This window comes from Centropristis striata, chromosome 1 (assembly GCF_030273125.1).
Source record: "Centropristis striata isolate RG_2023a ecotype Rhode Island chromosome 1, C.striata_1.0, whole genome shotgun sequence".
Taxonomy (NCBI): domain Eukaryota; kingdom Metazoa; phylum Chordata; class Actinopteri; order Perciformes; family Serranidae; genus Centropristis; species Centropristis striata.
The window spans coordinates 24,036,950-24,055,565 of NC_081517.1; the positions used below are offsets into that span (position 1 = coordinate 24,036,950).

General features: G+C 36.3%; 1 protein-coding gene across 1 annotated transcript in view; it reads left to right on the forward strand.

The window, feature by feature from the left end:
* The window catches only part of LOC131973446 (teneurin-3), a 752,262-nt gene that overhangs the window by 165,301 nt on the left and 568,345 nt on the right, over positions 1-18,616 (forward strand). The window lies entirely within an intron of this gene.

An 18,616-nucleotide genomic window follows, 5' to 3' on the forward strand; every position in this document is an offset into this window, starting at 1 on the left:
CCCAAACCTTCATACACACACCCATTCACACCAGATTTGCACGGAATTATATAGGCCTATGTATACATACAAGCACACATACACACACATGTATGCATTGCACACGTATGCATATCTAAACAACATGTACATACATATATTCTTATAAACACAACCATATACATACTTATACATACATGTAAACATATACACATAATAATAATAAAGATAATTTAAATTTTATGACCCTATTTTCCAGATGCTATAATGTTCAGATATGGTTCCCACAATTGTACAAATTCCTTCAGCTTTCCTTTGGTAATGTAAGTCAATAATCTGCACATTTTTGCCACTTTAATCTCGTAATTTTTTTTACCATTGATTTGAGAATTTTTGGTCACAAATTTGAGATTTTTTTTGTCATAAATTTGTAACTTTTTTCTCAAAATATGACACCCCCCCCCCATCCTCCAATATTCTCTAGGGTTGCAAGTATTTCATTGAGTGGTTAGTTGCTATTGAGTGGGTTAATAGCAGGATCACTTAACAAATTCATCTGCAAAATGCATTATATAAAATGTATCTTATGGATAACATTTCCACTGCACATTGCCAGCTGAATCGATGAAGAAGTTTTACAATTTACAATGTTGTAGGAGAAAATCTAATGTTCTCTTCCAGTGACAACGAAGTGCAACTCTTAAGGTCAAGCCAATAAAACCTGAGGTCTGTGAAATGCCCATTTCCTATTGATTGTCATCTTTTCCCATGAGAAGATTACTTTTATTAGAGCAGCTTGACTTTAATGTGTCAAAGCCTGTGTCTTTTTCTCAAAGGAGTGAGGGAATCAATAGGCTCCTTGATGGTCAAAATATGTAGGAAACTCTGGATCTTTCTGGTTGAACGAGTTTTTTGGGGGGGCCTGTGGAACCTGATAATGTAATAAATTCCCAATAATGTAATAACCCCGATAATGTAATAAAAATCTGCACTTGAGTCCATTGAAAATGTAATAAAACCTGATAATGTAATATATTCCCAATAATGTAATAAATTGCATTTCCCAATAAAGTAATACACTTTTTTTTTTTTTTTTACCAATAATGTAATAAAGTATAACATGAATGGAAGGATTTTGATCAAATCAAAGATGGCGGAAAATCCAATATGGCCGAAAAACCCCATTGAGGATGCATTGAGCTCGAATTGGCCCAAGGGTTCCAGTGATACATCCTTTGTGAAAAACGGATGAACATTAATAAAAAAAAGTTAATAAACATTCAACTTTGACCTGTTGGTGGCACTAGAGTTCTTGAGCTAGAGTTGCCTACACAGTATCACCCCTTGAACCCAAGTTATGGATGGGCTGCTGTTAAATTATTACAATATTGGGGAATTATTACATTATCAGGACTTGTGAAATGAAGGCTAACCTGATAATGTAATAACCCCCATTAATGTTATACTTTATTACATTATTGGTAAAAGTGTATTACATTATTGGGAAATGCACTTTATTACATTATTAATAAAAAGTGTATTCAATGGACTCAAGTGCAGATTTTTATTACATTATCGGGGTTATTACATTATCGGGAGTTTATTACATTATCAGGTTCTACAGGGTCAATACTGGGTTGCTGGTGAACTGGTCTAAACAAGACTAAAAGTTTGATGCTGATGTTTGCGGTACTTCAGGGAGTTCCTCGTCTCTCACTCAGTGGATACTTGGATACAACTGTGACCCTCAAAAGAATAAGTCAAAAAGTTTGTCATCAAAACAATCAAAAAGCATGGAGGATTTAGTTTCACGACGAGCAATTTTCTCTTCTCAGTCACTAGAGAGAGAGAAAATCCAAATTTGGTCAAAGCAAGGTTATAATAGTTTCGAATTTTTCATTAGTTTTAGTTTTAATTTCGTCGTGAATTTTGTTTTCAAATTCAGTTAGGTTTAAATTGTTTTTAGAGTGAGTTTGCTAGTTTTAGTTTAGTTTTTATTTTTTTTAAATGCTTAGTTTTAGTGTTAGTTTTTTTTGGAATGGGCTTTGTGGTGCGAGATTCAATGAGGTCGTAATGCATTTTTCGGATTTCGGATTACGGATTATGCTATCGGAAAATTTCCAATGTTTTCTGAAAGCTGAGAAGTTGCTCTTTGCAGCCAACATGGCGTCATTACGGTAATTACACTCGCGTTTCTCCCGGAAGCCCACATAACAGGAATACACACACTCAGCTATGGAGAAATAGAAACACTGGATTATGATTGAAAAAAAGTTGATAAAGACGAAAACGAAGGACATTTTCACTATAATTTTAGTTAGTTTTAGTTAGTTTTGTAACCACACAATACAGTTTCAGTTATTTTTTATTTTTATTTCAGTTAACGAAAATGTTTTTGTCAATTCTAGTTTTCGTTATTTTGTTAGTTTTCGTGTGTGTGTGTGTGTGTGTGTGCGTGCGTGCGTGCGAAGCATGTATATGCATGTGTGAGGAGTGTGCGTGCGTGTATCTGTAACTGTAATCACATCAAAGATCAAAGGCAATCAGATCAAAGCAATCAACACAATTAACTGGCACCTGTTAATGAAAGAGTGACAGCAGCCAGAGGTGGACAGATTTTCTGGCCTCGAACAGAAAGTTTTTTTGGCAAAACCATAATACCTATCATTGATCCGACTTCACTTTGAGCGTCCCGAGTTCTTCCTGAACGTCCACATATGATTTTTTTTTAAGAAAAATTAAAAAATAGCTTTGTTAGAGCGATCTAAAAAAACTGTTCCATCTTTCTTTTTTCCGAAATCTTCGTGCGTTTTTAATATGGGAGCCAATGAGGCTGTTGATGGTGTTGGTGGATCATCTGTGCGTCGTATGCCCAAACTATAACTCTGACAGCTTTACCAGAGGATTGTGAGTGAGAAGACAAATTTTCCTACATTTCTATGTATAAATTATTTCTGTAGAGTGGAATTTGCGGCCTGGAGTGCAGTTTTCAAATTTATTTTTTGAAATTTTTTTCTCTCCCTCTAACACTCTGGCGATGATGTCACACACTGTGACACGAACATTCCGTGCAATACACACCCATTATAATCTCAGAATTTCTCCAAAAATGATCATGGTCATTGAACAGGGATTGTAAAAAAAACTATATAACCTATCGAAACGTGGATTAATACACCGATACACAAGACTTGTGTCTACTGTTTAAAGTTTAAATGGAGTCTCTAGGTGAAATTATGCCGGAGAAGTAGACGTTTAAAAATCTCCAATTATTGTTTTTTTTCGCTCATTTTTTGTCGCCCCGAGCACTGGTCCCTACAGCTATTGCTGTATGGGACCAGTGCTCGGTGCGATTGCCCCGAGGCCCTAACTAGAAAATTTCCTCTGGGGAAATTCTGAAAGGGCCACGGGGGCTACTGCCGGTGTGTGTAAACTATGATGAGATTCTTCAGTGGTTTTAAACTATGCCCTTTAACCTCAAAGTGTGTTTGTGCGTGCGTGCGTGAAACGTGTATCTGGAGCTTACGCGCGCATTTGTGTGTGTGTGTGTGTGTGTAATTAAAATCACATAAAGTTACGTGTGTGTGAGAAACGTGTATCTGGAGCTTACGTGCGCATTTGTGTGTGTGTAGCGAAAATCGCATGAAGTTACCTGTGTGTGTGTGTGTGTGTGTAATTAAAATCACATGAAGTTACCTGTGTGTGTGTGTGTGTGTGTGTGTGTGTGTGTGTGTGTGCGCACGCAGTGTCTGTTAGTCCAAACACTGAACAAGACATTTTTACTGAACAAAACGTTGAAATAAACTGTCATTAAGTGAAAATACAGTGAAAGGGTCAAAGTTATGAGACCAAATCGGTAAACGTCCTCTTTTCTATCTATATAACGTTATATATAACTTTATTGACACGTTGCCGTGGATACACATTGTTCTGCTTCTCTCCTGATGACGGCTCGCCTTGTTAGTGACCTGTCAATCAAAGCTAGCCACGCCCCAAATCATACGATTCTTTATCTTCTATTTTCTTCTAAATGGGGCCATTATTTAAAATATTAACATCAAACTGTCTTGAAGATGATTTCTTACTATTGATTGAGACCATAGTGTTGTCCTGAAAAACATTTCTGAGGTAATAAATCAAGTGAGACGTTTTCAAATTTTGCACTGAAAAGAATGGGCAGATTTTTTTTGCAGCCAAACTAAGCACCCCCTACTGGAATTTTTGGTAGAATGCAGCTTAAGGCACTTCCTGGTTTGCCTCCATGCTCAGACCTGGAGGTTGCCGCCTGGTAATTACAGATCCTTCTCTGTTCACTAATACTATCTGTACATATCCTGTACATTTGGTGGAAAGACTCCTGTAAGTTTATTAGAGCTGCCAGAGCAGCTTGAAGGTCCGACGCATGGAAATAGTCCCACATGTTTGTTTATTTCCCTGTAGTGGAGCATGTATGTGACGTAAACGCGTATGTGACGTAAACGCGTATGTGACGTGAGCAGATCTGAGCAGAGTTTTGCATCTTGGCAGTGTAGACGGACACGATACGGTGGAGTGGATTATAGTTTTACACTCTGGAAGGTGGTTTCAGATTTTTTGCGTTTTTAAGCCCCAAAAACGCCGTCACCGTCTAAATGAAAGGCACTTCCTATAAAATATTTTATCGTTTTTACCTGCAAGCGTCCTCGTGTGAACATGGCCTTAAACTCCCTATGTGTATATGAACATTTCTGACTTTGGTGACTCCTAGTGGAAGCATCTTAAAAGACACTTTGAGAGCCTTTGTTGTTCCTCTTCTGAGCCAAAGACTATGTCCACTAGTAAAAGAGCCACACACACACTCACATATCTTGGAGAGCGCCACAGCGCTCAGTCTGTCTCTGTCCTTCTCTCCTCCCCTGAGAGTGCTACTACATGCATAAAGTTGGCAGTTTGCAGATCCGGTCAGTTTGGGTGAATGATAAATGCATATTTTCAGGGTTGGGCAGTTTGGATCAGCTTAATAAAACCACACACTGGAGCTGCATTATGCTGCTGTTGTTTGGTTCAATGTTAAAGAGCAAAGCTGGTGTAAAAGGCTCTATGTAAAAGAGGCTATAGTAATCTATGTGCTGGTTTGAATTGTAGAATTTGGCCTCTCCCAAGGCTATTTTTCATTCAGCCTCATAAAAACCCAGTATTGTTGCAGCGCTTATGGTTTAGTTGCTTCAAAGTCCTTTTTCTATCAGGGAATACTATTATATATTATATTTCCATTGCACATTTGGCAGTGAAGGGACAACGAAGCTTCGTTAAGCATTTGTTTTTTTTACGGAGCCCATTAGATGGTGTTCTTTGTTTAACAAAGGGCTGAAAACGCACTTAATCACCATTGCTGAAGCCTTTTTTTAAGCCAAGACTGCCATCTAGTGGGGTCAAAAATAAAGCGAATGGTTTGTAAAGCTTTGTTGTCCCAACACTAACATTTGGGTAGCTTTGCAGTCAATTTAACTGATGGCTTTCAGAGATCTTGAAAAAAGTCTTGGAATGAATGATTTGTAGTTTTTATTTCAACAATTAAAAATAAAGAAACAAGAAAATCATTCAATCATTTTGAAATGAGTTTGAAGTAGAGCCGGAACTCGATTAAAAAAATTAATCTAATTAATTAGAGGCTTTGTAATTAATTCATCGAAATTAATCGCATTTTAATCACATATAAATATTTGACCTGAGAACAGTGAGAAGTAATTTTTTTCACATGGATTTTTAGTATACCATTGAATAATGACTGAATACATAAGCTTAAGCAACAAAAATATTATTTATTTTTGTTCAAGTCCAACAGACCAGTGCAATTTTTGCTATTAAGTGTAGCAATAGCATATTTAGAAATATAGTACATTTCAGATTTCAGGTAGCCTATAGGTAGGTAGACCTTCTGTAAACTATAATACTTAGTTTTTTTTAAAGTAAAACACAATACTTTGTTCAATGTGTTCACTGTGGTTTGTTGTTGTCTGAACTCATGAACGCTAGTTGGTGCTCCAGTATAATCGGTCCGCCTGAAACTCATCCAGAGAAACGTTCCGCAGTGCAAAAATAAGTGCGATTAAAATGCGTCAATTTTTTTTGCATTTTATGCGTTAAAGTCCCGGCCCTAGTTTGAAGCCTCTAGGGAACAACTTGATTTCCCCCCTTCATAGCACCCTGGATTTGAATAGTACCATTGCTCATTTTCATTCATGTTTCACTCTCTAACAAAAGCTTGCTCTTTCACTTTAGTCGCTTCAGCAGTAACGACCAGTGAGGGAGTTATTAAGGAGCAGTGTAACTTTCCTAAGTGGTCGCATTGTGGATGGGAGTGTTTGATGGGTAAATTGGGAGCTGTGGGGGCCGGAGACTCCACAGCCTTGAGTCTCAGCGCCACGCCAACACCGAACAATCTGTAATTGGCACCAAATAGAGACACCCAACTGTCACCCATAAGGAGAGTCGGAGATGGAGAGGAACAGAGGATTCTGAATTACAAGATGGCAAGACCAGTGAGAGATCTGCTACTGTGATGACTATGAACCAAATATCTCTCCTCTCTGTTGTCTCTCTCCTCTATTCTTTCCATCTGTCTGTTTTTCTTTTTTCCAAATCTCTCTTTTATTCTCTATGTTGCATTTCCTTATTTCCCTGTATTATTATCCTCTGTCAGCTCTTTGTTTCTTTAGTTTGGAGGACATAACAGCATAGATCGAATGCCATTTGATCATTTAATGCTGATATCTGTAGGTAGCATGTTTAACATGTTTCTGTTTGCTCTTATTGAGTGCATCTGCTGTTTGACATGTCGTATGGAATCATGACAGAAAACAGAGTGGTAATGGAAAAATGTGATGCTAAATGTAGAGACTGATATGTAGATGGATTCAGGTTGTCAACACTGGAGAAATTGTGTGTTGTTGGAACAGCTTGTCTTGGCACACTGTTTTGGCATGTTTTGCACTGATGTGAAACCACCAATGTGGTTTGTTAGAATTGTAAATGTGCTGCTGCCACATTTGCTAAATTGATTGATAGTGTTTTTAAAAAAATACATTTCTGTGTTCGCAGGAAACAATAACTTTAAGCAATAAAACTAGTTCTGCATTTAACTACCTGACACAGTTATGCATAACAAGGGACACAGACACCGGCCTTCTGGGTCAAAGTCCGGGCTTTGTTTGACCCATTTTGGGTTTAGAACTTCAGCATGTACAGCTAAGTTCCTGTGTTCCTCTTCAAAATCACTCCCCAACAGGAAGTTGGGTCACCTAATCAGTATGATGAGAACATTTCAGAGGGGTGGTTTCCTATTTCTCTGGATGCCTGTGAGACCTAGGCTTAGTCTTAAAGTCAGGGGAAAGCAAAATATATATATATGTGATCTGAGTTTTCCACACCATAGAAAAATGTGGTAAAAAAAAACCACCCAGACAAATTTGAATCAGAAAAAAAAAAAGTAAAAAAAAAAAAATGTTTTTAAATAGTGAATGATTGAGATGAGCAGTATTCTCTGCTCTGAAACTCTGGGGGCGTGTGAAACCTGATATCTAACTTTTCTGCTGCTGTCACACTGGCTCTCTGTCACTCTCAAAATATTCATGGCAACAAACTACGGAGATTTAATCTTGTGTTTCTGTTTGGGTGTTGTGCAGTGGAGAGATCTGCTTTCATGTCGGGTTTCTGTGTGCTTGTTGTCTTCTGCAGAGATATCCTTGCAACCACCCGTAGACCATAACAGTTTATTTTTAGGGTCATAAACTGCTCCAGAATTAGTGCATATTTAGGATAATACTTCACACGTTGTAATCTTCCATCGCTATGACAGCTCACATGAGTTAACGTTATAAGTAAATGTATCAACTTTGTCCACTGTTGGTAAAGATACTTATACACTGTTGGGGGCGGAGTTATGATAAGGAAGCTCCAGTGCGTCATCGAGCCATGAAACCAGAGAAATGGAGAAAACCAGTTTAATGGTCTCATTCCAAAATTCAGTCATATATACTTTTCATTCTTTTTACATCTTTTCAGCTATTATTTTGTAGCTTGTAAAATATGTTTTCATAAAAATCATAAAAATTATTTTACTTTGCCCGGACTTAACACTTAACACAACTAAGTAATGTTTATAGATGGTTTATAAACCAATTATTAACCATTTACAAAGTGCTATACATATTTAATCGTTAAATGCATTCAACCAATTTCTTAAAGGTATATGAATAATTTAAAAATCATTAGCATACTTAATATGGTGTTAAAAATGTTATAATGAGTGCAACTAAAACTATTAATTATAATTTAATTGTTTGTTAATGGTAAAGTAACTATAAACTTACATTAATATACCATCTATTTGTCATTTATAAATGATTTGGTTAGTTAAACGTTAATAAATGATGTATATACCATTCTAAATGGTTTATGTACGGTTTATAAATGATGATTAAACATTAATAAACTGTTTACCATTTATAAATGATGGTTATTGTAAAGTGTAACCCCTCGTCTCATAAATCTGCACAGATTATAGGAAATGTGGCAATTGTAGCCTTATGCTGGAATAATGTTCACCAACAAGTTAATGTATGTTAGTTTTATTCATGGTATGTTTATTAATGCTTGTTCTTCATGCTATTACATTCTAAAATAGCTGCCAGTAACGTAAGTAATAACTTTATCTAACGTATTGTTGACTTGCTGTGATGTTCAATTGGGGATACTGCGGCAATATGGGGTTCTGGGATCGTTATGACTAGCCATCTGGCCCTTGTATGACCAAAGTAAGAGCTTCGTCCAAATACTTGGCACACAGTTAAACACGTTTTCAGGGTTAGCCCATGTCACAGATTCTGTTTGTGACTTTTTTCTGGGCAGGATCTCGAGTCGGAGTCCCTGGAGGAGAGTGTTCGCATTGGGAACTTAGGGGCGGCTGTGGCTCAGTTGAACCCCAAATTGCTCCCGATGCTGCATTCATCAGTGTGTGAATGAATTCCCAACGGTGGCAGGTGGCACCAGTGTGCCCTGGTAGCCTCGGCCACCAGTATGCATGTGTGTGTGAATGGGTGAAGGAGCGTAGTGTGTAGTGTATAGCGCTTTGGATAAAAGTGATATATAAGTGCATCCCATTTACCATTTCACAGGATCGCCTTTCTGCTCTTCGCAGATGATGCAGTTCTGTTGCTGTGACCTGATGGGTTTACTGGAATAGTTAACAGCCGAGTGTGAAGCAGTCAGAATGAGAGTCAGCACCTCCATTGTTCTCTGTGGGAAAAGGGAGTTGCTGCCCCAAGCGAAGGAGCTCAAGTGACCTGGGGTCTTGTTCCAAAGTTAGGGTAAAATGGAGCAAAGTTTCTTTATGCTAGTCCATCTATGTTACCTCACCTCACCTATGGTTGTGAGTTTTGGTAGTGACTGACAGAATTAAATTGTGGATACAAGCGTCTGAAATGAGTTTTCCTCCAGTGGGAACCCGGACTAGAGTTGCTGATCCTTCATGTCAAAAGATGCCAGCTCAGGTGGGGCTGACATCTGAACAGGTTTTCTGGGAAGATGCCCAAAGGAAGACCCAAAACACACTGTCTTGCCTGGCCTGGGAACACCTTGTGGTAGGGTTGTCACGATACTAAAATTTTCAACTCGATACCGATACACCATTATCGATACTACAAGGATAAAAACAAAGACCCCAAAATTTAACAGAAATATTTTTATTAACAAGAAAAATGCAACATGTAAAAATGACCAGAACCACGGGTTAAATATTTATAATAAAAAACAGTTGTGCAAAAAGAAACTGCAACTATGATAACAAGCTTCAGGTCTGAGATATATAAACAAAAAATAAATAAATACAATAAAAAAAAACAATTATAACAATATTTTGAGGTTGTATGCTGTGCACAATATTAGGAAAGTTTGATAAAAAAGAGGTAGAGTCGGCTGTGTGTGTTGCTGTTTGTTTGCAGGTCGACTTTTCTCTGCTTCATTCTGGGACTTCAAGAGAGAAAATAACACTTTTCAGTCACCAACATTTATGTAAACTTATCAACTCTATGCTTATGTATACTGACACTGTGTCAATTAACATAATATGGGAATAGTACGTGCTACATCGATACTTTTGAAAATGAGTATTGTATTCGGATACAATGTTTTAGTATCGATACTTTTTTGAGTGTCAATACTTTTGACAACCCTACCTCGTGGTCCCCTAAGAAGAGTTGGGTTAAGCCCCGCACCGCATTAGCAGAAGAAAATTGGGCACTCTATTATCTAGTACCTACTCTAGAATTATCTGCTGAAGTAATTTGTCACAATGGGACTGTTTGTGAAAAAAAAAACATTTTATTTAACATAAAGCTTCCTGTATTCTTTCCTAATTTTCCATGACATAGTGATGGAAAACCTTTAATTTCCCCCGTGTAAGAAATGGATTGGCCTACAATAATAATTCGTCAATAATAATAATAATAATAAGGGTCAGACGTTTGAGTAGCAGGCTGACCCGGCCCCTCCCCCTCCTGCAGGAGTCTACTGTTAAAATAACAAGTCGGATGAAGTCAGGTGCAGAAAAGGAAGAGAAAGCTGAAACAGAAAGAGGAGGGAGTTTATGAAAAAAAATCTTAAAGAGGTGAGAGGAAAAAAGATAAAGAAGCTGGAACTGTAGTCAGCGGCAGCAGGTGTTAATTCAGAGTCAGGTAAGAGACAATTATCACAGTTAACTCATCCTCTTAACTTAACCCATAAGAACCCAGTCCCAGTAATCCTTAAAGGAATTTATGGGGGATGTACCACAGACAAGGTGGACCACATAGAACACATTTATGATGTTTTTTCCAAAAATCTACCCTTAAATGTCAAAGATCTGTGATGTGACATAGATGTTACAATGGGCGTTTATGGTATTTATCTTTATAATATTTCTTATTTTAAAATAAAAAAACTAGACACATTTTCTGCTTCCAGAAAACACAAATTTGCCTTTCTCTTTGCATCTCCACAACATTTATCAAAATTGTGACATTAATAGTGCTGTTTAACACCAAATTATTATTCTTGTTTGCATCTCCATAACATATATCAAAATTTTGACTTTCATTTGTTCAGGAAATATGGTCAGTTAAATGCAATACAGGACACCCTATTAACGGATTAAAATTGTTAAATGGCTTTAAATTTAGCCTCGTAACAAAAAATACGATTTTTGAAGTTTGAAGACACATTTTGGAGAAGTCACTTCTTGTCAGAGTCACATGACCACCACACCAGGGTGTTGAGTATACGTCTCTTAGGGATTTAATGAGTTAATGTGAAGCATAAAGCTGAATATGGGAGATTCTAGAAGATTTAAAGTGTTTGTTACACTGAAAAAAGTGTAACATGCAGTTGTTCATTCAAACTAACAACTGCCATTTAAAAGAGGATAAAATGATTGATTTGATTGTAAAACTCATTCTTTTTGCATTTAGAGACATCAAGTTTGATTTATACTAAACTAAATATATGTCCTAAGGACCCAAAACAAAGTTTTTGATTTCTCTCAAGTTTTTATTTTCTTCTTCATGACCTGCAGGTAATATTTTTAGTTTGAGACGAAAGTCGAAAGTTCATGTTGAATATTTATAAATACATTTAATGTAATCTGTTGGCCAAATGTCTTTTTTTTATAGAGTTTATAAGGTGGGAAACAAAAATTAAGTTTATTAAGTCAAATAAAATGTGAAAAATATAGTTTGGGTATATGTAAATAAATGAACTGGTGTCAATGCAAACATTAATTCTAAAATAAAATAATTAATAAAAGTGAATATATTAGGTTGGTTCAATTTAAATTTATTGGTTTGGTTCAACAACTAAAATGTTAAGAAAATAATTTGGATCAAGTCAAAGAATTAAGGTTGAGTCAAGAGCAGTATTATTGTTTACATCAACATAAAATAATCAGGTCATAAGAAGTTACTCTATTTACATTCTATGAAGTCAAATATTTTAGATGTGATATCTGGACATGATTTTTTTTAGTTTGAGCAAGGTTATACTTTTTACAGTTTACACGGGTGTCACCGTGGGTTCTTATGGGTTAAATTTTAATGTAATTTAGCTTGTATATAAACCTAACACCAAACATCCTCTCTGACATAAAAAGGTCTATCTGGCTGCATTAGAGAGGAGGAATTGCCGCTCCGGCAGGATGACTGTGGAGCAGGAGAGGCTCAGGCAGGAGACGTGACTGTGAGTAGCGGGCAATCGCAAAGCGGAGCCACAGGGGCTCGCTCCCCTGAAGGACAGAGACAGGCGCTGCTTAGTTAGAAGGACAAGACAAAGCAAGCTCATCAGATGATGGTGCAGCCTAAACAGAGGAGAAAATGACAAACTGAGACAGGGTGAACGAGGTGTGTGTTATGACACTACAAGTGGACAGGCCATGACCACAATGTGTGACATGTTTGTTAATTCAGGACACAGTGTAGGGCTGGGCGATATGGCCCTAAAAGATTATCATGATGAGTTTTTTTGCGTTCACGATAAACTGGACGATATTAAAAAATACTGAAAAATATATAGAAAAAGATTTTTTAAGTCTTTATAAATAAATAAAAATTGTACAACAAAATAAAAATCAATCATAGATCTAAATGTAGTATAAATTGCTAATCTCAACAGTTGCCAAATACAAAAAAATGTACTCTTGAGTCTTGAGTATTAGCAAATAATAAAAAAAATAACCATCTAGGAGGTCCGGGTGGCCCCTGGGAGAAAATTTTGTCCATTTTATAGTGCAATCAATCTTGTCCATTTTGAGAGCTAAATGTAAGCAAACAATTCACATAACATTTTTCACAGTCAACAGGGCTTTCCACTAGGACACGGAGCAGCCAGACTGTGTGGACTAGAGACATTTTTTTCCATAAAAGCCCAAATTTGGTGCCTCTCACACATTCTAATGCCACTATTTTAATTAATTATTGTAAAGGAGAATAAGGGTTATTCTATGTTTTATTTAAGGCATCTTATTTTGACAGTCTTCTTGTAAATTCTGAGGTGGATTCTGTGCTTTTATTTTGAAAGCGGCATTGTTTATGCATTTTTTTACCCATAAAAAAATATACTGTCATAATCGTGAACGATACGATATGGCACACCCCTAACACAGTGTAGGTATTTGCTTTCAATCTTACATTTCAACTAATATTTTAAAATTATTTATTATCTTTCTTAACCCTCTGGGCCCACTATAATTTACTTCCCTTTCAGACCCTTCAAGCTGGAAATGTCCACTTCCAAAAAAAAACGCGATAAAAACTTTACAGATTCATATTTTTTTCTATTTTTTCTGCATAAACCTCTTAAAAAACTTCCACCCTGCTCAAAAATACCAAATGTTTAAACATTTTTGGCATTTTAACCCTTTAAATGCCAGTTTGATTGCGTAGTGACATCATGTAATCAAACTGGCATTTAAAGGGTCAAAATCCTCAAAATGAGTTAATGTTTGGTCAGTTTGAGCAGGGCGGAAGTTGTTTAAGAGGTTTATTTGGGAAAAAGTAGAAAAAAATATTAATCTGTGAAGGTTTTATAGCATTTTTTTGGAAGTGGACATTTTAAGCCTGAAGGGTCTGAAGTAGTAAATTTGTACACAGTGTATTATAGACCCATTAGAAAATATTGGGTTTCCAAAATATAATTACATAATTACAAAATAAATCAGGAAACCCTTCTTCCAAAAATCATGCCATTTGCAGTATCACAGACACAATTATTGCCAAAACAAAAGTGAAAAATGACAAATATGGCTGAAAATGTCCCTAGTGGTCCCTGAGGGTTAACCTGGATTAAATATCTTACAGTACGTATATGGAGGCATCTGAGGGAATCTTGTCCCATGCCATAGCAACTCTGTCAGCAGACCTGACTGTGAAATACCATATAACCTGGTGACATACACTCAAAAAAATGTTTTGTTGAATGAACATAATTTTATGATGACAAGTGGTTGCACAAAATTATTTAATCTGAATTATGTTATGTAATTCTTTCTCAATTATTTTGAGTTCATTTTACTCAAATTTTCTCCGTAAATCCAATTAAACCCACTTGAAATGAGCTTAGATAAATTGTGTATGTTTTTTTAAATATATTGTACTCTTTCAAATCAATTAAAATGTTTAAATTGTACCTTTTTTATTAAGTTGATTCTAATTAAATATTTTTCTAGCTATCATACATGACAGAGAACTACAAGATGTGTAGACCATCAACTTTAATATGATACAAACAATACAACACAAGAAAGCAGAAACACGCTGCTCAGATTCTGTCAACCAGAATCATAAGGATGGAATGAACAGTCTAAACTGACCAAAAAAATTTGAAATTTGGATTAAATAAAATAAGATTGTCATAATTCTGACAATATTTGTTGAAATTACATGTATTTTATGAGTGGAGTTAAATAACACATAATTTCTACTAAAATATGCTTAAATAATATATGTAACATTTTCTAAAGGTCAAAATCACTTTTTTCAGTGTACAGACGATATGATGGGATGAAAAAATAGATGCTGCCCAAGCCTAATTGATGACAGGAAGGGAAACACAGCAGCTCAGTTAAACTGTGATGTAATGTATAAAATGTATAAATGCATAAAATCACTGATGCAGCCCTTAAAAGAACAAAAAAGAAAGGAAAAAACTAGGGCCGGAACTTTGACGCGTTAATTAAGATTAATTAATTACACAAAACTTAACTCATTAAAAAAATTGACGCATTTTAATCACACTTATTTTTGCACCGCGGAACGTTTCTCACTGGAGCACCAACTAGCGTTCATGAGTTCAGACAACAACAAACCACAGTGAACATGAAGGAAGAAGCTGATGAGAGCGCTTTGGTTGGCCCCGTGGATGACGGGACATTTTGTTACAAAAAAACAACGGATGGAAGCATGGATAAGAGGTTATTGAGAGAGTTGGACTGAAATTTTTTTAAACCATCTGTTGGTAAATCAACAGTCTGTTATGGCCTCTGAAGCAACAGAGAGATATTTTCTAATAGTCAGGGTTTCCAATGTTCTGAATGTACTTGAAAGTATTGTGTTTAACTTAAAAAACCAAAGTATTCTAGTTTTAAGAAGGTCTACCTACCTATAGGCTACCTGAATTTATGAAATGTACTATATTTCTAAATATGCTATTGCTACACTTAATGGCAAAAATTGCACTGGTCTGTTGGACTTGAACACAAATAAACAATATTTTTGTTGCTTAAGCTTATGTATTCAGTCATTATTCAATGGTATACTAAAAATCCATGTGAAAAAAATTACTCAGGTCAAATATTTATATGCGATTAAAATGCGATTAATTTCGATTAATTAATTACAAAGCCTCTAATTAGATTATTTTTTTTAATCAAGTCCCGGCCCTAGAAAAGACATTAATGGTAACATTCAGTTTCTTCTTTGTGGGTATACCTTTAAACTGAAACTGGCTGTAATAGGCAAGTTTGATTTCGAAGTCATTCCTGAGCATTCTGTTCTGCAACACCTGGGGTGAAGGCAGTGCTGCTCAACATGCAGCCCCAACCCTGTGCATGTGTGTGAGCACTCAGTAGCCCAAGCCCCCCCACAGTGTTTCACTGTAGGTGTGCAGATGAAAGTGCTGCTGGTGAACGTGCATAGACACACGGCACACACAAATATGCACACACACACACACACACACACACACACACAGAAAGGGAATGTTTGAAGTAGCGCAAAGCAGCTGAGCTGAGTTGTGGCCGTAACTTCAGTTTGACATCTGGCTAAAATCCCCCCGAGAAGAGCGCACACACACACACACACACACACACACACACACACACACACCCCTCTCTCTCTATTGCTTGTTCAATCTCTCCCTCCCTCTCCTAGCTAGGGCTGAGCTAGAGAGAACTCCCCTTTGCCTGCACACTCGCTGCCAGAATTTGATTGGTTATCAACTATAGTGACATCACCAAATTGAGACGTAACTGACTAAAACACAGCCTTCATTGCTGCTGGGTATGTGTCAGTGTCATATGATTATCAAACCATTTTTTGTGTGCCTTGCCAATGGATTCTGTGGGGCTTAATGAAAATATATATTTTATAAAAAAAAAACATTTATAAGGAATACAAAGTCTCACCTACAAATCTTGTTGCATATGGAAGAATTGGTATCTACATGACAACCAGTGGTGTCATTTCCTCCAGAGAACATGGGGAGTTTCACTCCAATTATTACAGTGCCTGGTTTCAAAGAAGTGATGTTCACCAAACACTTGATGGATTTGTTGCCTTGTTTTCTTGGAATTTTCTACAAATTTTCCTTTTCATAAGGATTGTTGAGCTTGGAGCACAACCATGACTCTCCTGTTAGCTAAGCTTAAACAAGCTTCTGATTGGTGGAAACCAGAACAATTGCAGCCAGACATGAAGCTGCAAGTATAGTTTGCTTTTATGCATTTACATATTTGGAAATTACATGTGGTGTGTTTGTTTGTCTGTACTTAATTTAGATTTTTTTCTTTGAACTACATTACTTACACATTTTATGAACTACACAACCTACAGTTTTCTACATTAAGATCTAAAAATAGAAATAAAAAAAAGACCAACCATAGCTATTTTAGCAACGTATTGGAGGACAGGTGTGATATAGTAAGAACTTGTGACCATATACTGTATATGTAAATTGTCTATTAATGTATGTATAGTAGGCACATTTGTTTGTATTATATTTCTTAAATTACCCTCAGCCCATTTTGTGAATTTTGAAATCACTCTGCAAATTACAACAATAAAGCATTTTACAACATTTCAGACTAATTCCTTTGACCAATTAGTTATTTATTCTGGTTTTTGGATTGCAGTGTATACAATAATTTCTATATTGCAGATCTTGATACTACATATATCGTATACAATCATTTGTAGGTTTAGCAGCACTGTAAAAAATGTTTGTAGCAATAACAGTAAAACACTGTTAAATTACATGAGAAATAGGGCATACAATTAAAAATGGTATATCACCGTAGTAGACACTTTTAATTACCTTAAATCAAAGAATAGCACAAAACTTTTACTTTTACTGTCATAAACTGTAAAAAAAAAAAAAAAAAAAAAAAACAGTTTTGCTAATATATAACATTTTCATGCAAAATTTATGGAGAAATACCATGATGTGTGAATGAATGACACAATCACCCTAAAAATAACGGGAATATTCAGTCTAAATTACACCTCTCACTGTATTTTTTACGGTGAAATACTGGCAACCACAGCCAGTATTTTACCGTAAATTAAACAGATTATTTTTTACAGTAAATAATAACAATATAACATTTAAAAAAAGTAAATTCATCTCAATCTTAAAGAAGAATCAACACATGGGAAAAAAAATAGTTGTCTGCACTCTCAAATGTACGTCGCTTTGGATAAAAGTGTCTGCTTAATGACATCATACAAATGTAGAGAAAAAAATACAAATGCATGTAAAATGCAGGGAATGCATGTGATTGTTAAAATCATCATAGTTAAAAAAAATTACCAGAAAGGCGTTTTTTTTGTGCCGCTGTAGATGTTCATCTGTTGTGATCAATAATGAATTAGCCTGCTGAACAGTTGCCAGTATGGTGTTGCTGCTGATTTCACCAGGCGGACACAAACCCCTGGATGTGTTCTGGATACTGCTAAGGTCTATTCTCAGGAGCTGTGAGTGTGACTCTACAGTACTTGTGGTCTGTAAAAGTCCCTGTCTGTCAATTCAGCTGGCGTTTCTGGTTCTGCAGTGTATATTTCCATGCAGTGGCTGGAATCTTTCAGATTAGTGCAGTTACAAAAAAATATAGCTGAGAGCTCTGTTGGGTTTCCCTGATTTTTCTCTTTTTATTAAATCTGAAGTCACTTCTTGTAGTCATTTAATTTTAATTTTAAAGATTGTTTTACTCTAGTGTGTGTGTGTGTGTGTGTGTGTGTGTGTACGTGTGTGTGTGTGTGTGTGTGTGTGTGTGTGTGTGTGTGTGTGTGTGTTAACCCCCGGGCAAGATACTGAACCCAAAGGAGTTCTTTTGAAATCCACCAAAAATAAGTCATTACTTCTGGGATGTCCTGCTGGGTGTGTGTGTGTGTGTGTGTGTGCGCGCATGTGTGTGTGCATGTGTGTGTGTGTGTGTGTGTGCGCGCAAATATGTACTTGCATTTGTATCTATGAGCATATGTTTGTGTGTGTGTGTGTGTGTGTGTGTTAGTGTGTGTGTGCAGTCCTACCTGTGATACCTCCAGCAGAGCTGGTAATGAGCGCCATTGATTGAGGCTGTTAATTAAGACCAGTTTTTAATTAATCATGTTCCCTGAATCTGCCTGTTATAAATTATTCCTGACAGATAGACACTTGTTTTCAACACAGCAGATGTCGGAAAGTTTTCTAGCCCAAAAGAGCACTTTGACATGGCAATACTCTCTGTTTCTCAATGAAACAGCTGACATATGTCATGAAGGTTTGTTAGTGTGTTCATAGTGATCTCCATTAGCTTGTGCATCGCAGCACCTGGTCTTCCTGGGCTCCACTAGTTCAATGGTACACGTCTTAAGTAATG